Source organism: Corvus hawaiiensis, chromosome Z (assembly GCF_020740725.1).
Source record: "Corvus hawaiiensis isolate bCorHaw1 chromosome Z, bCorHaw1.pri.cur, whole genome shotgun sequence".
Taxonomy (NCBI): domain Eukaryota; kingdom Metazoa; phylum Chordata; class Aves; order Passeriformes; family Corvidae; genus Corvus; species Corvus hawaiiensis.
In genome coordinates, this window is record NC_063255.1 from 48,617,839 (window position 1) to 48,629,204 (window position 11,366).

Consider the following 11,366-nt stretch of genomic DNA (forward strand, 5'->3'; position numbering starts at 1 on the left):
TTTGGCTGATGCTGTCAATATCCCTTCACCCAGGCTGACTCATAGCACAGTATTTCCTTGGCAGTGAGAGGTGTAGGATCTTCGTTCCTCCAGCTGTGCTCCTCAGCTGTAGGTTTACCAGTATGGGAGAGAGTGTACATAATTACAGTTGCAACCAAGGCAGTAAACCAAGCCTTTCTGCTTCCATTAGAAAGGCCTTGGTTAAAGTCTATGAAATTTGAGTTCTGAATTACCATTTGAATATGAATTTTTCTTCTACTCTTTGTCTTGTATAGATAGAGAAGTCCTCTGACCTCGAGACATAAAAAGCCTATCAGAAGTGCACACTTAGTTTCCTCTCATTACTTTCATCTTCTGAGGGTATCAGGTACCTTGAACAAATGCTTGACTTCTCCTGGCAACTGACTGGTGAATACTTAGGCAGGTTTCCTATGACAGCTGTGCTGCAGACTTAAAAACATGGGAGCCCAAAGCCCTGTGTTTCATGGTGCTGGCAATGCAGTCTAGCATGAGCTCAGCTCTACGCTACAAACAGTATTCATCTTAACAACCTTCTTATTTTGTGAACAGCTTGGATGATTTTGTTCAACCAACCTTACAAAAGCCTGTGTTAGGGGCTCTACTTTGAGAAGTAAACATCCAAATCTTGTGAGACAAAAATGCCCACCAAGAGGATGGTCCATATTTGGCTGTTGAGATGCAGTATGAAGAGATACATGTATTAAGAAGTTGTGGCAATCTAGAATTTTACATTTTATAATAAAATTAAAACAAAAAAGTATAGGTTGGTAAATATCAATGTTGCATTTTTCATTTAACATGCTACAAATGCTAAAAAATGTGCAATTTCCATTTAATAAGTGCTTCATTGCTGAATGAAGCATTATGATAGACTTTCATTGATGATGCAGTGTAATTGATATACATTCCTGAGAAGTATTTCATGAGAACAAAACAGGTTGTTGACTGATTTTGCATCGAACTTGCATTTGTGAGCTGACTCAGTGCAAGATCTGCAACATTAATGAGGAGCCATTTCCCTTGTGTGCAATTCAATAGCTGTGCAAAATTTTGTCTGTGACCTCTGCCACTGGGAGACGGTTGTAGAAGTCATTGTATAATCCAAGTTTGGTTCACGGGATCAGAATAAATCTAATCTAAACTAAAAACCTCAAAGACAATATAGGGTAGATGCTGTGTGCTCATGTGAATCAGAAATTTTGTGGTAGATAATTCAAAAGCGAAGGAAAAAGAACTTACATTACTTTTAGAATAGTCCAAAAAATGCAGTTTAACTTGAACCTGATTTTTCTGGAATTCACAGAGCCTTATAAGAACAGAGAGGCAGTGCAAGAGTCATATGAATACAGAATGTAGCTATAATCAGACCACATATATAAAGGCAGGAGGATTAGTTCAAGGCGGAATGGGATGAAGTCACACAGGATGGAAGGATAGCCTGTTTGAGCTGTTCATATCTGAAATTCAAAACAGACTTGAGAGAAAAATGAATAAAGCAGAGATCACTGAACTTAAAGTGAACCGAAACAAATGAGATTCATATGTCTGTAAGAGCCAGCTGATGAAATCTTTAAATACATGAATGTTCTTTTAAATGTAAGTGCAGCTGTGACTGTTTAGGAGCATGTGGTTTTGCAAGCTAGCAAGTATTTTGTGCAATGATTGATCTCTACAAATTAATTTGCTAAGAGAAACAAATAACGGAGTAAGTGTTCTCATTTCTCAGGACACAGCCAGTATCTCCCTATTGGCTGCTGCCTGAGTCCCTATCCAATGAATCAGTGCAAGGCTAAGGTTAGTGATATAATTAGGTGATTACAGTCTTTGGCTATTTAATTAAATATGACTTTGTGCAAATATTTTGTCACCAGGCTGTTGAAACTTGCTAGGTACACATTTTTGGAAGCAGCATGTAAACTTAGGAAATGATAGTCTTTGATCTTCAAGATTTTCTGTTCTTTGGAGTATTTTTCTAAAGTCAATGCAATACAAGTGTTAATTTAATACAGCAGAGTGGAAAAATAATCTTAAGTCAGGGAGTATTACCATACAAAATCTCCTAGCTTTTCATGTGTCTCTTAAATTTAGTAATCCTCCATTTTCTAAAAACAGCTCTCCTAGGAGGTTTTTTTTCCTGAACTATTATGAACCCCAAAGTAAGCATTTTTTTTACCTGTGTGCTTTGAGATTAATCTCCTGACTTTCATTCTCCATTTGTTTTTAACCTTTTAGCCCATTTTGAAAGTTATGTTTTATTCTATACTTAGTGACATTATTGAAATTATAAATGCTATTTGTTAAAAATTCCTTATATCTCTGTTTATCACTCCTCTCTTCCTGAAGTTTCCTCTCTGAGACCTCCATTGCCATGATTCCAGAGCTTCTCATGATGTTTTCAGTGACCACTTTCAGAAATACTATTATGAGACTAGCAAGTATTATTTCCAATGTATGAAATGAGGAAGCAAGACCTCTGAATGCAGGGTTTCCAAAGTCCCGAGTTAGAAACCTCAGAGATATTTCACTGGTTTTTTTTTTTATCTCTCCACGTTTGTTATCTTAAAAGGGTTATGTGCATACTTGATTTTTATAGAAATATCTGTGATCTTCTCTAAATTGCAGATATGGTAATACTCAAGTATTTTTTTAACATTAAAATTTCTGGGGTACCTCTTGAGCCTGGAAAGCTTCTTTTTCAAGGTATATGTTTATTTAGTCAGGATTTTGAAAGGGCCTGAGGACTAGTGAGGAGGGTGCAAGCTAATGTTTTTCTTATCTTTGTACCTGTGTAAAGAATTCATATTCTTTACTACTGAGTGTACTCCATATTAAAGTGGTGCTAGGGACAGAGATATTCCTATAGTTATTTTCTCCAACTCAGAGGTTAATGATTTGTGGTGTGGGGAGAACAGAGTTAAGCAAACACATTGTTTGGATTGCAGGAAGATGCAATACAGAGTGTTCCACTTTCAAGGGGATTTGAAAAATATGTTTTTCTTCCTATGTAAGGCTAAATGGGTCCTTCACTTTCAAACTATGTCTTGCTGGAACAAAAAGTACTTGCCTGTATCTTAGAACAAATAACTGACTGCTGCCTAGCGTGATTCAGTAGGCTGCAGTACCAAGATAGATCCTCTTGCAGTTCCCTGTTGCTGTCTTTCCAGCAGACAAGTCTGTTTTCATGGCACAAGGCACCACGCTTCTGTTTCGGGGAAAAATCCACACTGCTGGGACTGAAAAGATATGCTTCCCTAGATGTGTTTATCAAACCACGTCCAAGCAGCTGCATTTTGAAAAATGTGGCCCTCTAGAGCTAGTGGCAACAACTGCTGACTAACAGTAAGTCTTCTGAACAGGCTGTGGAACATTATTTTTTTGCTTCAGAATAGTAATGTCTAAATTTCATTGTAAATACAGTTGAGCTATTACAAACAAGAGAGAGCCTGCCTCTTTTATAGGAAGTTCCCCGTGGTTGTCCACTGAGTTTTTCCTTCAGAAGAGGGTTTTTTTTTTTCAGATGTAGCCAGAATAAATTGAGTTTGCCCAGTTTTACTATATGCTTGTTACATTTTTTTAAAATTTCCTTTTGCTGAATGATGGTGACCAGGGCTATCACTTTGTCCTGCATTTTCTATTCTTGCATCAAATTCACGCCTGGATTTGAAACTGAACAAACTCTTTTGTCATCAACAAACACTTGTTTCTTTTCTCTTAAAGAAAACAGATTAATGAATTGACAGAGCATTTTCACGGAAACATTCTTCTAAATCTGATTAAACTACTGTGTTTTGCCATGCAAATATTGCTAAAAGTATTACATTTTCTGAGTACACCAGTGTTATGAGCTATCTTTATGCACTTTCCACATATTTTCATATGAAATGGCGATAAAATCTGTGCAACTGAAGAAATTGAGGGTTTGGAAATAAAAAGGGATGAAGTAAAAAAGAGAGAGAGCAGGAGAAAAGTCTTTAATTCACCAATTACTTGTATATTCAGGAGCACAGTGTTTAGAAATGCATGAAGCAACTTTCTGAAAAGGTGTCCTGATAGCAAAGCTATTTCTTTCTTGAGATGCCTGACTTTCTCCTATACTGAAATGCCATTTTGCATCTGAATTAAGCTTTCCCAGTGGAAACTCACTCACAGCTGGACGTTTTCAAAAAAGCATTTTATTTTAGACAAAGTAATATGTTTCTGAAGTAGAAAATTACTTGACTACTACCTGAATAGCTTTACTAACCTGGATTTAAAAATTGCTGACCTGGAGTATAGGCTTTTTTCACCCACCTTGGTATCTAAATATTTACAAGAGAAGATTACATTGACATTTAATGATCCACCATGAGATTTTTCTGTCCACTGATATTTGCTATGTATAGTTAGATGAAATTTTATTGATTACTGCTTGGACAGTTAGGAAGCAGTGGGTTCCTGATAACATAGTGTTTCTGGTGTATGCAGTACCTGCATTAGCTTGGTTTGCATCTGGGAATGTGGCTAGCAGGACATGACTGACTATAATGTAATTCTGTGAGATAGGCTTTTTTTTTTTTTGCTTGATTCACGATTATTTTTTTTTAACTTGGTGTGTAAATAGTTATATGAGAGAAAGAGTGTGGTCATAAAAATTCATGCATCTAACTTTTCTGTTATTTGCAATGTCTCTACATTTTCTGTTTCATCTATTCTTGCACATTTCACTTTCACCTGGTGCTAGTGTGGAAATTTCCCCATGATTCCCGGGCAGCTTCCGTAAGTTAGTCACTTTACGCAGCGTTGTTTAAGTGCTTCAGACAGCTTTAATTTTAGCTCATATACTATTATTGAAATGTTTAATTGACTGAAATACTGCATGTTTTAAGAATTAAATGGATTTGATATAAAAGACTTTCAACCATGAGAACCATGACAGGGAAGGGTGATTGGCTGGGTAAAGATGGTTAACTGAAATTTGTATCATTTTTCTTCAAGTCTTTTGCAATGATAGTTTAGTGAAGTTCAAATGGCAAAGAGCATGATTTTATTTGTAAACTAAGGACCGTCCCTTTTCAGTAATCACCGTTTCCCCCCTAATACATCTGTTGTGTAAAGAAACAGACATAGATTATTTGGGAGAAATAGAATAGAGTTTTCCTCTATTCTAGCAGGTGTTTTCCAGATGTTAGGGTAGGAAGATAAAATTTTCTTAAAGTGTCCCTGTAAAAGTAATGCCCTTAAATGATGCCTACTACCATTTGAGATGTCACAGTTTTCTGAGACAACAGTACAGGGATTACATATAAGACACTGGAACTAAGAGGAAGAGTGCTACTCTGGTTGGCATTTGAAGGCTGATAAAATTATACTGGTATACCTGAAATGGCACCAAACACGTATGGTTTTGATTTTAAAGGGATCTTAATATCTAAGATTTTATTTACTTAGTGTCTTGCTCTTTTATTTTAGTGTTTTGATTGACAGAAAAGTTAATAGTTAGATGGCAGTAAAATTTTTGGCACCCTTTGTTATTCATCCAGAAGTAGCTCTGTACTTTGGACCTCACTGCAGGAAGAAAAATGCCTGAGCCATAAGGGTGAACCACGGAGTTCCTGGATCCTACCAATATCCAATCTTCTTCTCAAGAGTGACCTGCAGGAATTGTCTATATGGGGGTAGGTGGAATGGTGGTATTAGAAACTACAGTTCATTCTTTCCTTTAAACTTAATCTCTTTCCAGAACTCTTCCTTTGAATGCTATCTATTAGAAACTAATTTTTCTGTAGTAGACAATTATTAAAATGTATTTTATCCTTTCTTTAGAACAATGTGTGTATATTTTTTGGGAATGACAGAGGCCCAGAGCATCACCTGACTTTAACTGAGCAATGGTTTGCCACTCAGCAGAGATTGATAGTCTCCTGGGATCCACAGTAGTCAAAAGTGCTAAGGGTAGGAATAGGCAAAGAAGTGCTAATGTAGTGCTAAATTAGATCCACTAAAAGCTCCTACATATCAGCAGGATATTTTAATGATTAATTTGTGTTTGACATCATATGAATGCAGACATTTAGCTTTTTTTTTCTTCAGGCTGCACCTAGACAAATCAACATTGTTTCTGCCCAGCATTTGAGAAAGAACAAGATTGTTTTGGTTTGCAGTAGACACTGCAAATGTAACCTTTGCTGGCAATGACAAGGCTTCTTTTCTAGAGATATTCTTGTTATCTGAATGTGTTAGCAGTTGACTCATGGAGAAATACTTATTGTTGGCTGCAAAGTAGTTTTCAAAATTGACCATGTAACTCCTAAGGATTTTCTGCCTAAAGGCAAAGGTTGTAAAAAGGTCCTTGGGCCCTGAAATCTCTTTTTGATGCCTCAAAATAGGAAGTCAATATTGATCTTGGATTTGCAGTCAGATTTCACTCTTTAGAGAAATGAATTTCATTCCAGTTCAGAATCTCCCTATGGTGCTACAGCGTAGTCATTCAAGTAAATTAAAAATTAAAATAATGTATTGTGAATGTTGCTGACTCTTCAGGATTAGGTCACCTAACAGTGTAACAGGTCAGAGAAAATCATGAAGGTGTCTTGGAATGGAAAGCTGCATAAACGTCCTGATTTATAAGAGACAAAGACAACTCCTCTGGCAGTTTAATTTAAGATGCATCAATAGTCCTTGGTGTGTGGACAGGTATCGTGTATTCATGTCTCCAAGGAGCTGCTCTCAGCATAGGCTATAATTTCCTTGTTCTTTCATTCCCTTCTGGATGAATTCTTGCATTCTCTGCTGCAAATAAGAAAAGCACTCTTTTCTGGAGTGAGCTGGGTTTATTAGACACTAATTCACATTTAAGAGGTTATTTACAATTCTCTATCAATCTGTCCCTGCACCTGAGTCCCCAGTCTGTTAAGTATTGTGGTAGTATTGAATTCAAGGTAACCTGTGACTGTTAAATATTGAAATATCATTGGAAAGAGTAGAACGCCTCTAAATACTCACATTTCCCAGCTGAGGTGCTACGCCAATGCACACGGTAGGGTAACAAACAGGAGAAGCTGGAAGCTATTGTGCAGCAGTAAAGCTATGGCACAGCTGCCATCATGGAAACATGATGTGATAAGTTCCATGGCTGGAGCTCTGCAATGGATGGTTGTAAGCTCTTCAGAAGGGACAGGTGAGGCAGGAGGCATAACTCTGTACAGGAGGGAGAGTTTTCACTGTATGGGGAATGAATGTTAGGACAACTTGAATTGAGGTATTGAATGGAAAAAACAGTTTTTGGTTGAGCTGGATTTATACAAATGATAAAACAGAGGTGCTTCTTCATATTATCTGTCATTAATGTGAGCTCTGTTGCATTTACCTTGTGTACACTGCTTATTAGGTAAGGCTTCATGACAGAGGATGTATTTCAACTAGAAAAATGCTGTCGGAAATATATTCCCTGAAGACTACATAGAACTTCAGAACTTCAGGATACAGAAGGACAGCAAAGTGGCATGACCTCAGATTTTTCTTTTCTTTGAGTTATGTGTTTGGTTTCTTTCCCCTATTATTTGTCTATGAAATTAGTTTTGTACGTGAAATAATTCATTTTTCAGTTTTTCAAGACTTTGCTGTTTTTCACTTTTAAGGATCGTTATGGAAATCACTTTAAATTTGGTTGCTGACTTTAGCTGGAGAATAATGAGTTTCATGTCACAAACTACAGTTCTGTATAACTGTAAGCCTATTTGATTTCCCCAATTTTAGTTGTTATAAATCTAATAAATAACATAAATAATATACTACTTTTGATCACTTCTATATATTGACTCTCATGTATATATCTGAATGTTCCTTTTATCAAAACATAGGATACTAAGCATATGTTTATCACCTGGCATGCTTATAAACAAAATTGGCTGAAGGTACATGGTCAAACAGCTCAGCTGAACACAGGCTGTTGTTCAGTCAGCTTTCTACCTCTGTGAGGAAACTTTGTATAAATAACAAACCTACAGCAACACTACAGTGTGTATAAAACACATCCATACATTTTACTAGGTTTTAAGTCCTGATACATTTTTTTGATAGTTCTTACTGCATGTGCCTTCTTCTGTGCTATACTCCTTGGATAGGAGTAGGGAAGGGAACAGCTCTTGTTGCCTTACCTCATTAGCATGCATTTATTATTTGTTTTCTGTGTAATTACTGTCCCAGAACAGTACAAAATTAGGTGTTAGCACTCTAAAAGGTGTCAAGGTAAAAACTTCAGCTTATTTATTTCCTTCCGCAGTAGCTGACATTTTGATTGCCTGTCACCTGGATCTGCTGCATAAGCCAAGTTATAAGGCTCCTTATGGCAAGGCCAAGTGATTTTTTAATATCTTAAAAAGAGAAGGGATCTTTCCCATTTCTATTTATTTCTCAAATTTGTTTGCCTGTTACATATAAATTCTGCCTATATGTGGTTTTGGAGAAATTAATTTCACCTTGGAAACTCTCAAGTTTTTGTCTGATTTTTGTTAAAGTACAGCTTGAATTGGTGTTTGAATGTCTACTTTTGGGCGAAAGGTAGACAACTGAATTTGAATCTTACAAATTTATTGGGTAGTATAATGTCACAAACATTTGGAAATTGTTTGTTTTATGTGAAAAGACCACAAGTTTTGATCTAATCTTTAGAGTGGGGGGTGGGTTTGGGTTGCAGTCATGTACTGATATAGCTGCTTTATAGTGTCATAGATGTAGAAGCACAGTAAAATTATCATAAAAAGCAAGAAGTCTTTTTTTTCTGAAAATTGTGCCCATAGACAATGGAAGGAATACAAATTATAGAAAGTTATATTTGAAATCACATCTAATCAGGCAGGTCATGAAGATTTTTGAATAGGTAGTTGCTCTAAGCATAAAAATACATAATAAAAATGTTGCCAAACATATCAGAAACTGGAAGCCAGTGCTTGACTCCATAGGGCTAATAGATGGCTGGCATATAAAAATGAGCATTCAGGTTAATAGTGATGAAATCTAAATGTTTTCTTTATATTTGTGTCCATTAGTCTTAAATAGGTATGTTACTGTAAAAAAATTTAGAGCAAAATATGAGAGCAATGAATTTTCGGAGCAAAAGGTTTTACCCAAGGGGTCTAGAGTGAGTCATTACCAACCTTATGATATAAAACCTGTTGCTTGCATCCTGAAGAGAGTAAGGAAGCAAATGAGAACAAGTTTTCAAAAAGGGCTTCAAAGGCTATCTGGGGATCTACAGGCCATTACACCTTACTTCTACATCAGTCATATTGGCAGAAATGATAAGAAGGAATAGATTTAGTTAGTCAGCTGGGAAATAAATATGGCAAGTCATGTCTTGCATTTCTGCTGGTGTGCTTTAAGTCACACCAGCAAACAGAGATGAGGGCAGCTGGCTGACAGAACACAGGATTTGCGGAAAAATGGTGATTAAGTATTGAGTTAAAATAAGGAAACCAGTGGTAAATTTTCACTGTGAGTGTATGCTGTCAGTGGTATTGCTTGGTTGCCTCTGCAGGCAAAAATCCTATTTGATGCTTATCTTCAGGAAACATCTAGAAATGGGGTGAACAATGAGATGGCAAGGCTTCGACATTACAACTCTACACAAGGTAGAGAAGAGTTGCAAAAGATTGTCGATAATCAAGTGAGTAATAAAGTGCCAGCTAATGTCTAACGTCAATAAATATGAAGCAATGCATATGCCAAGACAACCTCGACTGCAGACACAATTAATTATCTTGAAAGTAGTGGTGCCCCATTCCTGAGTCAATATTTGAAGTCACTGTGAACAACTCTCCAAAATACTCATCTCAGTTCTTCACAGCAGTGAGAAAGGTACATAAGATGTTTAGAGCAGAACAGAAATAGAGAACAAAACATCACACAACTGGCCTATAGTCTGTAGACATTCTAAAATGAGCATATTTCAAGATATTCAGTCTTAGAAAGGTTTTAATGAAACTAGGGACGGTAGAGAATGAAATGGGAATGATCAGAAGTAGTCAGATAGTTACTTTACAGAGAAAGGAAAACAATCTAAGTCTTCTCACTATAGAAAAGAGATGACTGCAGGTGATTTTGATATATGTCCATGTAATCACAAATTGTATGGTCCGAGTGAAAGGGAGTTATTGTTCCCTGTTTTTCATTACAACATATATGCAACATCCAGTGAACTTACTCTGCATGCAATAAAAAATCAACTGAATTGTTGCTACTGAGGTGTGGAATTAATTGCTAAATAAAAACCTATAAAGTAAGATTTAAAAAGTCATAAAGAAAAATTGTGAAAGAAAATGTCAATCCAAAGGATTGTAAACTGCAGCTGATATTTCAAACAGATGACTGAAGTGGAGAGGATGTTGTCAGTGTAAGTGGATTTTTCCTTCTTCCTAATAGGGTGACCTGCTAGTACTCTCCCCTACAAAAAAACCTCTTTATTTTCCCTTGCAGCACCCTACAGGACGGCAAGCAAAAATACTATGTTTGTGTTAGTCCAAACCCTGACAATGCTGCTTCTTCAAACCAGTGATCAGAGAATCCTAGAGTGGCCATGATCTAAAGCTCATGTTAGGTGCACCTGGAGTGTTGGAACACACTCTGATTGGAGAAATTGAAGTCTTTCTGCCACTATCAGTACTAACCAATATCTCCGCAATTAAATCTACCTGCTCATCATTGCTGAATACATGTTATACAGGATGGTTAGCCTGGATACATGGACAAACTCTGTCCTGTCCAAAATTATCAAGGAGAGATGTTTTGACATATAATGCTTCAGTATACAGCATATACCCTGTAATTATGCTGGGACAAAATCACTATAGAAATGTCCTCTATCCATTAGTACATAGATTATGGGACCAACTAAATGGGAGCAAATGACAAACTGTTGGTGTTGATGAAGGGGTTGAACGTGAACAACATGGATTTATTTGTGAAAATAGTACCATTAAGTGCCAAGACATTTGTCTTGACACTGAGCAATGTATTTGTCACTTTGAAATACATCCTGATGAAACCCCTCAGACTGTAGTTTTATATATTGGAAATGGATGTGTTTATATGAAAACCTTTTGTGATTCAATATTTACAGACAGCACCACTGTAGAAACACGTAATCACTGAAATATCCGTAATTGCAATCTTACTGAAATTGTGGGATGTGACTGTAACTGTTGAGCTCCTGTCACAATCTACCAATAGCTACAATCTAACCATAGATTGTTTCAAATGTTCCTGCCTATCCCCATTGGAATGAAACTTACATTTGTAAGAATACTGTTGCAATATGATCACTTGAGTACATTGCTCAGAAGAATCCAGAACAGCAGAGTACTCTGATT

The 11,366-nt window shown here is 36.5% G+C and overlaps 1 long non-coding RNA gene across 1 annotated transcript; it reads left to right on the plus strand.

The window, feature by feature from the left end:
* The first annotated feature begins 3,152 nt into the window (after positions 1 to 3,152).
* Positions 3,153 to 8,418, plus strand: LOC125320315. The gene is made up of 3 exons (XR_007201073.1): positions 3,153 to 3,360; positions 5,541 to 5,675; positions 7,388 to 8,418. It is a non-coding gene; the product is annotated as an uncharacterized LOC125320315 (long non-coding RNA).
* Positions 8,419 to 11,366: the final 2,948 nt, after the last annotated feature.